Source organism: Poecile atricapillus, chromosome 2 (genome assembly GCF_030490865.1).
Source record: "Poecile atricapillus isolate bPoeAtr1 chromosome 2, bPoeAtr1.hap1, whole genome shotgun sequence".
Lineage (NCBI taxonomy): Eukaryota > Metazoa > Chordata > Aves > Passeriformes > Paridae > Poecile > Poecile atricapillus.
In genome coordinates, this window is record NC_081250.1 from 40047259 (window position 1) to 40063087 (window position 15829).

A 15829-nucleotide genomic window follows, 5' to 3' on the forward strand; every position below is an offset into this window, starting at 1 on the left:
ATAATTTACAGCACATAACAAGGTTGCCACCTTTGGGTGCTGTTCATATGGTACATTTGGCATATAGAATGCTCAGGTTTCAACTGATGACACAGTGGGCTGTAGGTCCAGCATTGTTTGACTGGCTCTTACTTTGGCTCTGGGGAAGGCAACTGCAGTGCATTCAGGAGCAGGGAACCCATGGCAGAGCTAGCTGAAAAACAAGCAGAGAGGTGGGAAGGATCAAGTTCATGGCATGAGGAAATACTCTACAAATCATCAAGAGACTAACTGGATGGCCACAAAGAGATTTTTGTCAAGAGTTTTATGCAGCTAAAATCAATTCATTCACTTCATCTGTTTTGAACATACTGGAGATGCAGCTAAAGATGTCACAAATGGTTAGAGTTGCCTGGAAACCTTCAAGGTGTCAATTGACCATATTTTTAGGTGCAGGAATGTTACATGGACACACCACAATTTCACCAGTGATTTGTTTAAAAAACGAATGGAGTCAGAAACCTACAAGGGAATAAAAATATCAGGAGAGTGAAGCTGAGTTGAAGCAGGGTAACTCAAAATCAATATTTTGCTTTTAAACTCTTAAGGGGAGGCCCAGGAGGGCTGCACTCATTTTGTCCTCTTTCCTTATTGTCCTCAGAGGATTGGCTGAGAAGTGACAAGGCTGTTCCGTACTTACTGCAGGACATTCCACACTAACAAGCCACTTGTTAGAGTATTCGATTCCCTGTCCAGGGCCTGCTTTCAGCAGCATCAGACAATGGTCAAGCCAAATTTGAAGCTAGAGATGGAAAAAGGGCTCCTCTCTTTTTGATGTAGTAATGTGTTGAATACCCCTCTGTCCACAAACTCAGATCTGTACACAAAAACGGGTCACTGAATCTCCAGCATCCTCAGCACAACCCCGAGGGATTGTATTCAGGGAATAAATTCAATCTGAGGTTGCTCCAGAGATTGAGCTTGTGGTGAGGGGAAGAAGTGGCTGCATATCTGTATCCTGTCCCTTTTGCTTGTGGTTATTTTTCTGTGGCTTTGTCTAATACAACTGGGGGGAAAGGAGGCAAAAGCTTGTAGATGTTTTTCTAAGTAGAGGTGGACAAAAGGCCAGGAAACTTCTGGGGTGCCATTTTCTATAATTGTTACAATTCTGTAAAAAGAAATGTCTAGAAAGGTTATTATATATATATAATTATCTATATATATATAATCTAAGGACCTTATTATAAGGTCCTTAGATGCTTGACTCCCAGACTGGCTCCTTGAGGCCATGCATACCCAGACAAAGCACAGCCACACCGAGGGATGGGTTTTAGGATGGTAGGTTCAGACAATTCACAATGGTCAAGACAAAGATGCTGCATTGAAAAATGCAGAATCTGTGCTCTTATGTAGTTGTGTTTTCTGGACTCAAGCAGCTGAGAGTGAGCTACCCATCCCTTCACCAGGGTGAATGCAACAGAAAGAGATTTTTTTTTTTCCTCTCTTAAGCAAGGACTACTTTAGAGACCAGTTGCTGACCAGCTGAAATTGTGGATGGGCCATTGAAGACTCCAGTTTACCAATACCCACCTGTGTACCCCTCTCACCTCTACAAGACACAGAAAGGGGCCTGCAGTTCTACAAGCCCTGTCCTTGGCATCACAAGAGGGCTGCAATCATGGTTTCTGACGCATGAGTCAGGAAACACTCCACAAGCAGGGCTGCTAAGGAGAATGGGGAGACAGCAAAATAACAGCATGTAAATATACAGTCATCCAGCCCCAAAATTCAAAAACTATTTTTTCCAAGTCCTAGGCTGACAGAAGCTAGATGCCTCATGACTTTCAAAGCTCTGGACCTAAATCCTTACAAAAGAGTGGGGTAAGCTCTCAGCCATCCCTTTGGACTCTTTGCAAGCCAATACACCAGAATCAACACAAACAGTGGGTAGAAGAGTCCCTGTTGCTTGGTTCTGTGGACCTGCTCTGCTTGGTCCATAGCTATACAGTTCAATAGGAACTTTGCCTTGGGTTCAAGGTCACCCCTTGAAGGAGCGTTTTCAGAAACATCGGTTGCCGGATGTACAAATATTTGTGGATCATGACCCTTGAGATCAACACCAGAGCAGGGTGTGAAGGCTGTTCTGCACCTTGGGAAGCCAACTTTCCTGTCTCCTTGCCCTGTGAAGGCAAGGCCCGGTGCAGCAAGGAAAGTCACAGACACAGCCATGGGATTTAGTTTCTGCAGAAGTTCAGGCAACATGTGAGCTTGCTGATACAGCTGAAGCATGGAGCTACGCAGTCTTCATCCACCCAAACCATCCCTGGCTGTGTGTAGCTCAGCTGCCCTGATGACAAGCAAGGCTGGCTTTCCTGATGGGAGGCCTTCAGCCAGCACAGGCTGTAGTGCAATGCCATTGAGCATTTCTCACTCACTGTGTCCTGGGGATGGAGGGGTGCCTTGGGAGCTCGTTTGCACCAACAAAAAAATCTAATCAGAGGGAGGATTTACACTTTTTTTTTTTTTTTTTAATGACTCTTCCCCCAGTGTTGCCCACTGGACATTTGATTGGCCCAGACAGTCCCTTCTTTGTGCTGCCGAGTGGACCATGTGCTGGACTTCAGATCTCCCAGCAAGGACAGACGTGCATCAGTGCTACCTCATTAACTCATTTGTTTAAAGCCCCCAAACAATCCACTTCCATGCAGATGGAAATCCCAGCCTCCCTGTTTTCACTTAGATGTGTATTCTCCAGGCAGATACAGCAGATATGTGTTGATCTGCTCAGTTAAAAAAACTTCAAACCCTTAAAATTCTGGTCTTTGACCCTACCCTAAAACTAATTTGAACTATTCTCAGCTGATCTGGAGTTGAAGGAGGTGGCTTTTGGCTGGAAATACCTTATCTTTAGACAAGTAATTGTTGTTAATTAAACCAGTAAAAAAACATTAGCCTCTGCTTACTTAAGTTTTAGCCAGTGAATTAAGAAGCAATCCATTGTGTTCTTTTAAATGAAGACATTCTCAAGAAATAAGACAATCCCAGAATCAATATCCTTTTTCTGTGAGATCTGAAAAATAAACCCTGCAGCATAGAGTAGGAATAATTTCTCTGGCACAAAGCACACACTTCTAGAACTTGCTTTCTCTCTTTAAAACAGACATACAACTCCAATTCCAATAATTATTTTAGTATATAAATTAATATCTTATACTAAGAATAATAAACAATAATATAATGATTAACATTAAAATATTGTTATTAATATAATAAATAATATTAATTAATAATATCTAGCAGTAGTAGATAAAAATCTGGAACCAGTTGCTAATACAGAAGTCACCATATGGAAAAAGAAGGGTATGCATGTGTGTGTTTGTACATGGAGCCTTCTCTCACTGGCATTTCTGTATGAGTAACAATGAGGAGGTGCTGCAGTTGTTAAGTGCAGAAAGCTTGGTAGAAAATGGAAAAGAAGTAGGTGCAAGATTTGACAGTGGAAAAAATATATTTATGGTAAAATAACTTCACATTGTCTAAAAAATCTCATGTGCTTCACTGTTTACTTGCACAAAGATAACTGTGGTAATTGCAAATATGGTGATAATTCAGTGAGAAAAGCTGCTGGGGAGATGGGAAGAGGCCTAGAAGAGCCCAGGTAAAACACACCCAAGATGGTGCTGCCAAGCACAGAGCCCAGGAAGCACTCTTTGTTTAAAGTGTGGCATATGTACCACTGCCAAGGAGAGGATAGATGGACGTTTGGACTGATCCAGTGATGTATACATACACCTCCCCATATAAAAATTTTCTAGCTGAGGTTTGTATTGCCTAAATCACGTGTCTGTGTCAGCCTTTAACATGGGCCAGAGCCAAACACCTCCAGTGAAGTCTTATGATTATACTTTCTTGATGTTCAGTGTCCACAGGCTGGATTCTCTGTGTACTGTCTTCTTTAGTGTGCTTTGCAACAGGGGAAAGTGATGCCTGCTGCAAAATGCTAGCACTTGACACCTGTTGTTTGCTATCAAAAATGTCTGTTGCAGCGTTAGTCAATAGCAAACTGATATTTTCCCATTGACTACAAACTGGAGAAAGCCACATACAACTTAACAAATTCTACCTGTGAAATATCACATACAGAATCACATTTCTCATTTTACAAATTAATCTAGTAGTCCTAGATCTCTCTGATCTCTAGAACCTTCTTTGAAGTTCATTCCTTCTGTAGATTCCTTAAAAAATGAAAAAAACCCAAACCCCAATCTTTCTCTATATTTAAAATTACCATTTCCCTGTCAAACAGTACATCTCAAAAGATTGTGCAACCCGGAAAAAACATTCTGTCTGCACACAGAATCTCAACCACCTCAACCACGTCAACCACGTCAACCACCTTACTTTGTAATGAAGAAACACCAATGATTACAAGCCATGTGAAGCTGAACTTTTGCTACTTCACAGAAGTTAGCAAACTTGCTGGAGTTTCTCCCATCAAGTTTTCATGGCTGTTCTCCTTTCAAACAGTATCAATCTTTTTTTCCTTTCTCCCTCTCTGTCTGTTGTATGCAAACATGATTCCTATGACTAAATCAAGCCAGCAGAGGTGCAGTACATTTTCTATGCCCTAATTAAGGTTTAAAGTTGATTCTGAAATTTCATGTATAGCAAAAAACCTGAATGTGATCCTCAGTTATGATGTACTCTTCCAGTAGAGTGTGTCATTTAAGGTACTGAGGAAAGATAAAGATGAAGAGCAGATAGAAAGAGATCAAAGAAAAATTTACCTCTACCATTAAACTCCCTCTGTGTTCCTAGTTACTGACTTTGAATGTCCCATCCAATATTTGCTAAAGAAAGCTACCAAATCTACCGCTTTACCACCTTAGCTACAATGGGTGGGCACGTGCTTAAGGGACAGTGGGGCAATCAAAGCTTTGAAGTGCACAGACTCACAGCTACAGCTGAGACCTTGACCTGTCAACATCAGGCAGCTCCAGTCAGACAAGATGTGACGAGGAGATTGCACAGCCCCCTTGCAAAGAGCACCTGCACCCAGGAACTGCCTCTCTTTTTACCTAGGAGCCACCACAGCAGCAGGATGAGAGATGGGGCACAGTTTCAGCCCCCCAGATCTACCAAGTTCACAGAGAAGAGAGACACATATTAGCATTTAAATGGGATCTGCAGCATGTTTGTTGGTTTTACATATCTGGCTCAAGGAGGGCAGCAGCTTGGATGACTCCAGGCAGAAAATACAGACTTCGGTGCTTCAGAGTCCCAAAGCCTCCTTCAGGAAGTGGAGTTCATAAACCTCCTGGCAGCTCCAATTATGATATCCTCACTCATAACAAGCAGTACCTTACTCCAGGGGAAATCTCTTTGATTTTTAATTTAGCCTAAGTTGTCACATAGGTGTAAGACACCAAGACTCAAAAGTTCCTGGAGAGTTAGAGAATACTGGCATTTGCATTTGAATCTCAGCTGTTGGCTCCAAGTGCAGGGAGGATGAGGGGCACAGTCTCCCCTCTTCTTCCTACTTACAGTTCTTGCATATGTTATTTTGGCAAGAAAAGGAATTCTGGAAGAGCAACAAATGCTGGGGTAGGTCCCAATGTTTTTAAAGGCTGTCATATTAAAAATGAACTTAAAATTTGATAAGTTGTTTCCTCTTTTGTTGGGGGTTTTCTGTTGTTGTTTTTGTTTGTTTGTTTGTTTTAAATCAGGAATTTAATTCTTTATCTGAGTGACTGTGAAGAAGTGTAGTTACAATCTGTAATGAGTTACAGAAGAGATCCCTAGTACTTTTCTGTGCCTGTCAGCCAAATCTCCTGGAGAGCCACTGGTTCTTGCCCTTTTAGCAAGTACAACCCTCATGTTAAGATAGGAAATGGGGCCATCAAAAAACTCTCACCACAGCCAGAAACAGTCAGAAATGGCACATTTGTCCTGACTTTGCTACCTGCTCTACCCACCAAGGCATGATTCTGTCTTGGATGCAGAGAGAAATTTTTGCTTTTTAAGCTTAACACAAACCCTCAGTTTCTGTTTTTGTTCTAGCACTACGTGCCTTTGCTCTTCTTTGTGGCATGTCCTTCATTCAGCCCCACTGCATCCGTGTTTCCCTGCACACAAATACCCTGTACAAGCTCCTGCTGGTGACCCAGCTGCAGTGGAGCTGTGTATGGATGGGGTGTCTGTCCAGCTGCCACTGCTGCTTTGTCCCCTGCACTCACTGCAAAGGGTCTGAAAAGTTTTCTCTGCTGAATGCAAAGTGGAGAGAAATTAAATTAGTGCAAATATTAAGACAGTAGTGTGATTGCATGAATATTTAGGAGAGTGTGTGTGAATTTGATGGCCAAGTGGCCACCAAAGGAAGAGAGAAAATAAACCCTGACTACACTGCATTACAGGCTGTAATAGCTATAGTTGAGAGACTGCTTTGTATTCAAGTTTTTCAGAGGGTAATAAGGAGTCACCTGTTTGAAAAGAGATAAACAGGCTGGATCTTCAACCCTCCCATTTGGGAGCATTGATGTTTAAAGTGAAATGTTTATTGGCTCTAATGAGGTTGATGCAAAAGGGTGTTGGATATTTGCATACCAATTTCTAAACCTCCAAAAGAAAGGTGGCAATGTCTGAAAGCATAGAATGACACCCACAAGCACATCTCTGGTTTCAAAGTAGCACAATTTAGAAAAAATGACATCTCAGATATTTTTTTTTTTTTAAATGCAAGAGCAAAGAAATTTGCAAAGTAATTAAGAATCAAATAGCCTAAAACCATCAAGGACACTAGATTTTAAGAGTTAAAATGTTGTTGTAGGGTTCTCCAGTACAATCAACCATTTGCATTAAAAAGAAGACTTAGACACTTGCATGGTGTCAGGCAGAACAAGTGCAGCGTGTTCTTTCCTAGACAGTGGGACATACCAGGATAGAAACACTTTGACATTAAAGCATTAACAAATCTGTAAATGATTAGCCAAGAAAAGAAATCTGGCTGATTGTTTGTCAGTTCATTAACCATCCACTGCAAAGTATATGGCTATTGTCTCCTGCAGTCAGAACAGGGTGATACAATACAAATAATAAAGATAACAGCCAGAAGACCTATTTCACTATGTGGATTGTGCACTTGGTCTTGCAAATCAATTTTTGTGTACCTTGTCTCGTTTCCAAGTGATATCTGCAAGGTGAAGAGACAAAGTAACACACATCTAAAATAAATCAAATTAATCTGGAAAATAGGCTCACTACCGTTTTTTGATCCAGCTCTTATGTACGAAAAAACCTAGCTCCGTGTCACAATACAAATCTCAGTGTTTTTACCTTTTCTGTGCACAAGTGAAATGAATTTGATTCAGTTAAGCATGTGTACAGCTTTAGACTTGTGCCTAAGTCCTGTTTTCAGCTACTAAACACTGCTTACAGTACTTTGCTGAGTCAGGGACTGGTTTCAGTTCTCCCATGGACAGGCAGCCATATGCCAGGCACATTGTGGTATACAGTGCTTAATTTCCCAGGGGAAAATAAACCTTGCAGAAATTTTTCTTCATCAGGCCTTTTATTAGACACTGCTAGATCTGAGTCCCAGGAGAACATGTTTTCCTTGGCTCCAATGGCATGTACCATCCTAGAAAAGATAGGAATTGGCTGGGCACACTAGCACCAGAACTGGTACCAATGCCAACAGCCAACTAGACCCTTGCTTGCATATTTATTAACAAATGATCAGGAAAATATGTGATCACAACATATTCCTATTGAACTCAAGGAAAAACAAAACTCACTCCTGAAAGGACACTGCTTATGATCTTCTTGCCTTGAAATGCCACACTCTCCCAGGAGCACTCTCTCTTTCCCACTGGTGAACAGGCAGTTGCTGCTGGTGTAGGATGATATACTTGATGGAAACCTGCTGACTGCTGAGACATAGGTGACTGTCCCTTCTCAAGATCATGCTTCTCTTTTCTTCCATCTTCCATCATACATGTGTAGTAAGATTTTTTGAGCCAGGGTTTTTCTTGCCATATTCATGTGTAACAGCTACGCTGGGTCATGGTGTCCAGAGACAAAATCCAAACCAGTTTAGATCCTGATGATTTATTTCTTACCCTAATGCTGAGAAAATTATTTGTCTTCCTGCTTTTCCACCTTTCCTTAACTCATCTTGAGAAGAACTCATATCCTGAGATACACTGCATTCATCAGGCCAAGGGAAGGGATCTCCATCACAGACCACTTTTAACACAGGTTCACTTTGATATACCATAATTGTAATTGTAATTTTAGAGTCAGTCAACTCCCTGGCTTTTTAATCTACAGATTACCTTGCTAAGCCTTACCTGCCTCTCCAAAAGTGATACAGATGGCCAGAATCTTCAAGGTTCTTACTGATTTTCCAGTAAAAAGGAATTTACACAAGAGCATACTTTGTTTATCACCTATACATGATCTATACATAATTATCTTTCTTATGGTTAGTACATACAAGGTGGAAGAAATCAGCCAGCTGATGACAAATGGAATGCAGCAATAAACCAACAATCCACTCGGTACCTCTGAAAAAGGCTTTGGAAAGAGGGATCCACTGGAGAAAAAGAAAAAAAGAAAGAGGGATCCATGGAGAAACAAATTCAGCTTAAATATAGCAAAGCAAAAGCAAGGTAAAGATAACCCTTAGGGGTAATGGACTCCTAGGTGATAAAAGTCCTGCTTAGTCATAATTAGGAGCTGCTGCAGGGCAGAAACAAGAAGCCAGAGGAGAAGAAAGTGCTGCTGCAGTCCATTTTGCTGCTGGGAGGAAAACACCCATAGAATCATTCATCCCCAACTGCTTCAGTACCTTTTCAGGCTGAGACAATTCTTACATTGACATCTAAGTTACCTTTTTAAACACAAAATAGAGTAAATCCTGTCCTCTAGAGTTCCTTAGGGAGAAAGACAATATTGCTAGCACAAAAGCTTTCAATGGGTTTTAGGTGACCTTCATCTGTCTGGGAAGAGAAGACATCCATATGGGATTGATCATAGACCAAATACAAGACTCTGTGTCTGTGCAGACTCCTGTTTTACTACACACTCAGGCATTGAGGAATTAAGGCCTGATCTGGAATACAAAGTTAATCACATATTGAGTCATCTTCAAAGTGTGGAATATTTTTTGTGTGTGCTCCAGGGTTAGCATAGTCCAAATCAAATCATTGATAAAATTTAGTCCTAGTCCTAAAAACACTGAGCATGTCCTGTTGATCCCATGCTCCATGGGGCTATGATTTCATAATACAGAATGTTTGGCCACAAAACAGGCTTGTGGCTTGTTTTCCTGGAGTCCCATTCCATGGCTTTGCTCTTCTCTTCCCTCCAGCTGTGGCTCCTGATTTCTGCCCTGACACAGGGAAGAAATAATCAGGCTGGGATGTCAGAGTAGACATCAAACCATGTTAATATGACCAGTATCTTCATGCCTAGACATTGCTTACTGAACCAAATGATTTATGAGGAAGAAAGAAGCAAGATGCATACGCAAATAATATCAACACATAAAAACAATGGCACACACATTGCAAAGAAGGCAAATGTATCAGACCAAATATGGTTATTGTCTCCATATCTCAAATATTTCTAATCTAAGACCCTATAAAAATAAGCCTGTTTCATCTCTATCCAAACAGCTTCCTTCAACACTGCAGGAAAAAAACCTCAACTTTGAAAAAGAGTAACACAAATTAAATTGTGTACACTGCAGGGATTTATCAATCTGTATCACCAAGGTTGAAGAAAAAGACAGACAAGCCATCTTTGTCTAACATGCTGTAGTGAGAGAATTGCCATTGTCTTTGGGTTCTTTTATAAATAAAATAAATATAAAAAGACAAGTAATTTTCTCACCTAATTTTCCTGTAGAACTGATAATTAAGTGTTGCTGGCTGCATCACCAGCACACATTTGTGATAGTTGATTTAGTGTCTCTGCACATTTAAAAGCTAAAAATTTTCTTGTTTGCTGAATAAAAATACCTGTTTCATGGCCTTCAAGTAATAAGTCAGCTTTATTTTTTTAAAAACTTGTCATCAGTGAAAAGTGTTGCTTTTTCAAAAATCCTTCATGTGTCTAGGACCTCACTGAAAGGTAATTGCTGTGTATGTTGTAGAATGACTCTCAATATATTAATAAGGATATGTTAGCCCATATATTTTAAAAATATATATTACAAAGACAGCAGCTTGAACACAAGTTCAGAATTTAGAGAGACAAACCACTGGGTGGAAGTCCTTAACTCACTTGTGATGTTTTGCAGAACCATTAATTTATCTTCTTAAGTGGGAAGTGCTGAAACTCCAGCTAAGACAATAATGGACTTCGGAATAAATCATCACCTGTGTGGGAAGTACTTGGGGCTTTCCTCACAAACGTGTCCATCCTTTTAGTGTGGTTCATTCTTCCCACAGAAGCAGCAGCCTGGCAATATTGTACTGACCAGTCAAAGCTTCATGGCTAAGAGCTATGCAAAAAGAAGACAAACAGATTGGACACAAAAAGAAGGTTTAACTTAAAGTGCCCAAGCTGGAAATAGACACACAGCATCTTTGACCAAGAGCTTTTGCACATCCTCAGAATTAGGTACAGCTAAGAGAACTCCTCTGATCTTGACCCTTCCTTTCTCAGTGGCCTCAGCTCTGGCTCTGAAGACAAATCCTTCACACTGTGATGTTAGAATGTGTCTGGAAGTGTCTGGCACTCCCCTCTGACCACACTGACTGACAGGCTTTCAAGAAAAACAACGTCTCTATGCAAATCGAGGGCCCCAACACCTGTGCCAGGGCATCCAGTGCCTTGCTTGTAAGCACACACCTTTCATTTTGTTCCACTTTTCTTGGTACAAAAAGAAAAAATAACCCTCCCCCAAGAGATGGCATTAAAATAAATTGTGTTTAAACTGAAACCAAGTACTTGTACAGTTTTCCCCAGTGTGAAACTTGTTTTATGTTAAACCATTGAAACTTTCCTGAGTACAAGAGGCTTTGAAGAATGCCTACATACTACCCATGACACCGCAAATTTCGGCAATACAGTAACTCCCACATCACGTACGTCACATCAGTGCTTGCAAAATTGCTGTCATTTACCAGTCTCTGTACCTAATCAAAGCCTGCACACACACACAAAGCTATGACCAGAGCTAACAACATGCCATGGGGTCATTTTTACCACCCTGAGCTAGCAAGAGACATTAAAGGAGACATTAAAAAAGCCTCCCTTGAAATGGCCATATGAGAATAGCCACAAAGCTAGAAAAATTACATCATGTGTTCAAGTTTTCTTATGAAAGTAAATAATGAAGTCCAAAGTCCTAATTTAACTATCCTAGTAGGATCAATGTTGTTTCTGTGAACTCTATTGCCTGAATATTGCACTGTAAATCCTGGAGGACTTCTTAGCCCCTGCAAGTCCCTCTGGGGTGATTTAGGAGGTTTATTGTTGTATGACTGTATATGGAGGAATTAGGAGAGATGGGAATTGTATGCAAACCTTTACCACCACAGTTTGCAACCTGGAAAATTAACCTGCTGTCAATCCCACTTAATGTTAGTATTCCAGCCCCTTGGCAATGGTATTCTGAGCAATCCAGTACTTACTTACATACATGGTTTTCATTTTGGCAATTAAATATCAGGGACCCTGAACTAAAGCCACAGCTGCCTGCAAGGCCAGAAAGCCATTTTGAAAGTAGCAACTGGCATGGGCTGAGCATGGGAGCCCTTTCTCATCTGTCCAGCTTTTACCTGTGCTTTTTTTTAACCTGTGCCACTGAGTCTCAGTTTCGGTGTGTGCAAAGCCCTGGCAGCAACATAACATTCACCAGTGATGTTTCAAAACTCAGTTTTTTCAAGACTTACCCTGCTATCTTATAAATTCCAGATACCATTTTAAAAGGCATTTCTAATGAAGGGCTTGTTATTTCCCAAGTAGAGACTGGCAGCCCCAGCTTTCTCTTTTCTGTGTCTTGCCTTTTTCCTTATCACTGTTGTGTAACAACCCAAGAGATACATGACATTTATCACAACAGTTCTCATCCATTCACCTGACAATTAGAAATGCCCAGTGGATGGGCCGGAGGCCTGATATTTATGTTTGTATTTTTGAGTTTCAGCATTTCTGTAACCCTTCGTTTCCACTAGTACAGCCAAAAGTCAGCACTCACTTCAGACAGCAGGCACATCCACACCACTAAAACACAGGATTGAGAAGGAGCTTGGGTGTGAACTCTGGTTTGTGTAAAGAAACACTTTCACCTGTATCTTCTGCCAGTTGAACTTACCACCAGGAAAGGTTTGTCACAATCTCTTCTCCCTCTTGGAAGACAGACATGAGTGTGGGGCAGCGATGAAACCTGCTGCTTCTTTGCCCATGGACAGCTAAGGTTAGATCCTGCTCACAGCAAAACCAGATTGATACTGTTAAAGAAAAAACACCCTGACTACACTTCTAAACAAATGATAATATTATTTTTTTTTTTAATACCTGGAAAATTTTATTGGCCACCACATCTCCCCACTGGTGATGAAACTCCATTTGCAACTCATTGCTCATGACCGTCATATATTTTTAGGTGCATCACACAGGCACACCATGCTCAAGTAAATTAGGATGACTAGAATGTAAATAAACAGAGTGATTTAGGGCAGAATTTAAATTAAATTATACAAATTATGATGTGCTTATGGCTAGATGTAGAGCCAACCGAGCTACTAAGTTCAATACCCCTGAATTTATTTGTAGAATAAGTAATTTTAAGAAAGGCAGGTTCTTGCTTAGACATGTCTCCAAATAATGAAACATCACTAATATACAGGAGACTTGTTACATTTTGGTGGATTTGATTTTCAAATACCAGGCTTGGTTTCTTGCTTCCCAGTCTCTGCAGCCCTGCCATCACCACTAGTTGCAGGAGAGGCGGTTTCGCAGGCAGTGGCATTCCCCTGCAGAGGCTGTAACACCACACTGCCCAGAGGCACGGCGTGTTGATTGAAGCATGGTCTCTATGTGTCATGTGTCAAGGATGATATGTCACCAAATCAGCCTTGCATCTCTACGCAAGGTGTTGAGATAACACTATCAAATCATGGCCTTGCGACTGTTTCTTAGTGTCTAATATAACAAATGACTATAAGCTCACTCTGGATTAATGCTGGTGTCATGAATGTTTACTAATGCATATTAAAGCTGGGATCAATGCCAGGAAAGGATTTTAAGTGTAAGTTTACAATGAAACACAGAGCTGACTTCCCCCCTACAGCACAAATTACAAGCAAGTTTACACTGCATTGTACAAGGGCAGAGGGCAATATTCCTGACACATTATTGAGAAAACAAAGCTTCCCTTCCTTTTTTTCTGTAAAGGAATAACTTAATTTTGGTTATATTCATTTTCTGCTTGAAACTGTAAGATAAATCACATTGTGGGGAGGATGATCTGGCTTGTCAGTAGACTGGTTACACTTGTACTTAAAACTCTCCCTGAATGACCCAACATCATCCAATTGGACATTTTCACGTTTATTTCACTTATGTTTTTATCATGTTCCACAGCTGGACATGTCCTCCCTGACCTATGGAAATTGTCCATGATTGTGTCCAGTGTTAGTGTAGCAAATGTAGCAGCATGCCACCATCTGTGCTCATAGAAATTCCCACCCTGTCCCACCAGGTTCCTCCTAAGCAGCTGGTGTTTCACAGGGTCCCATAGCTCAGAAGTGAATGCCAAAGGATGCAATTTGAGGGCTATATGCTGTTGCATTCAATTTTAATGTTTTGTCATTACTGCTTTGAAGGGCTTTGCAAGCTTGCTTTAATGGATTGCTTTTCTTCATCAAATGCCAATATTTATTTTAACAAAAGGGTTTGGAATAAATAGGTTAGAGGGAGAATCCTCCACTTTTAACTCCTGATTCATGGAGGAAAGGAGAAGATTCTTACTTTTCCGTTGGAGCCTAAACTCTGTATGGGCAATTCCTGACCTGCTGGACATCACAGTCTGCTATACAGGGCCTTCAGCCCACTCCTCAGCAGGCAGCAGCACTGTGGGGTGTTTTGTGGGGCCAAGGCATACGAGAGACAAAGGACAGACTCAATCCCTTCATCTTTCATGCAACCTCTCTGCAGCCAGGTAATACATCCTTTTGCATGTGCTAAAGCTGGCCTAAAGTGGCTGGAACCCCTTGCCTAGCAGCATTTGGTGGGCAGTGCTGCCATACATCATGCCAGGCTGCACATGGGTAAGGCACATCTGTAGGAACCTGAGCACTGATATCTCACTTAAGCCTCATCCCAGATATGTGTTTGTGCACATATGTATTTTCACAGCCTTACAAATAGACAAAAAATATGGTTATTTCAATCATTGATAGTGTCACAAGGAAGTGGCAGACTTGGGACAACAACACTGCAGCTCCAGTCTATCAGCCTGGGAAGCCCCTGCCCTGTGCATCACTACTTGCAGTTGATCTCAACAGGCACATCCCACTCTCCTCTTGGGTCCTCACCATTGCAGCAAATCCAAGAAAACATGTGTAAGCCGGACCTCTGGGAATTACAGACATCTAAGGCACACTGGGTGTTGTAGGTGTTACTGCCCCTGCCTTTCTGCTCTCACCCCAAAAGCAGGCAGCAGATGCTGACTCACACCTCACCAGCTCCCAGGTTACAGCCAGCGAGGAAGGAGAAAATCAGCTTGCAGAGAGGGGATGGAGTGTGAAATGTGGCTGCAAATACGGGTCTCAACCTAGTGCTGGTGTGGCCAGGGAGCCAGCCAGGGCAGCAGAGCAGGACAGCAGCAGCCTGTGCAACCCCACACACTGCTGTGGGCAGCTCTAAGGCCCAGGGCTGAAGCAAGTTTCTGGTTTAAGGCAAGATGGTGTAGTGATGAAGGTCCTAGCTAGCAGTGTAGCTGCATGCTGCTCTGAGCCATCATCCAGCCTGGCCAGGCTTCCTTGCCTGTTACTGATTAATGCAGCAGTTTGCCACAGCCCCATGCCTTGGTGTTCCCGTCTGTAAAACTTCCCTTCCTTCATGGAACACTGCAAAATGTTTGGACCCAAAAGTCTAGCTAAGAGCCAGCATTACTGGTGTTCAGCTGATGATGATGAAGGTAAAATTGCAACAACCTTGAACTTAGGGGGAAGAAGGGAAGAAAACCTCTTCATGTGGATTCATGCTAACACCACAGCTGAATGCACAAATGAAAAAGACCTTCATTTTGGAAAGAGTGGGCACACTGAGGCGATTGTAGGGCAAAGCAAAACAGCTGAGCTAGCTGTTTGACCAGCTAGCAGCCACAAGTGGCAGCCACAGCTTCCCCACTCACAGCAAAGCATCATTCACTGAGAAGAAGTGGTGGCTAAATGGCCCTGAAAGAATCCAAGAAGCAAATTTTGAGCTGATAGACAGCCTCCTTTGCTGTCAGCAAGGCAGTGGCACAGGAGAAACTGGCTTCTGATGGGATGGGCACATGGGCTGGGTGCCTCCTCATGGCAGCAAGGGGAGGGCGGCAAAGCCCTGCTCTGGTAATCACCACGATTAGAAATGACTGCTTGTCCAAAGTATTAAGACTATCTTAAGACTTCAGCTGCTCCTCTCTGATATACTGTGGTTTCTCTATCCAGCACCTGAGTAAATCAAGCACAGGGAACACCAGAGGTTGCATGATGTTTTTATCTATTAATGTCTTTGCAGCACCCCTGGGTTTAGAGCAACTAAACTTTTGATTTCTAACAAAACCAGCAGTTTATAATCCAGACTGCCCAAATCAGAAGAGTAGAAAACTTGAGCTTCACCCCCCGCTTTA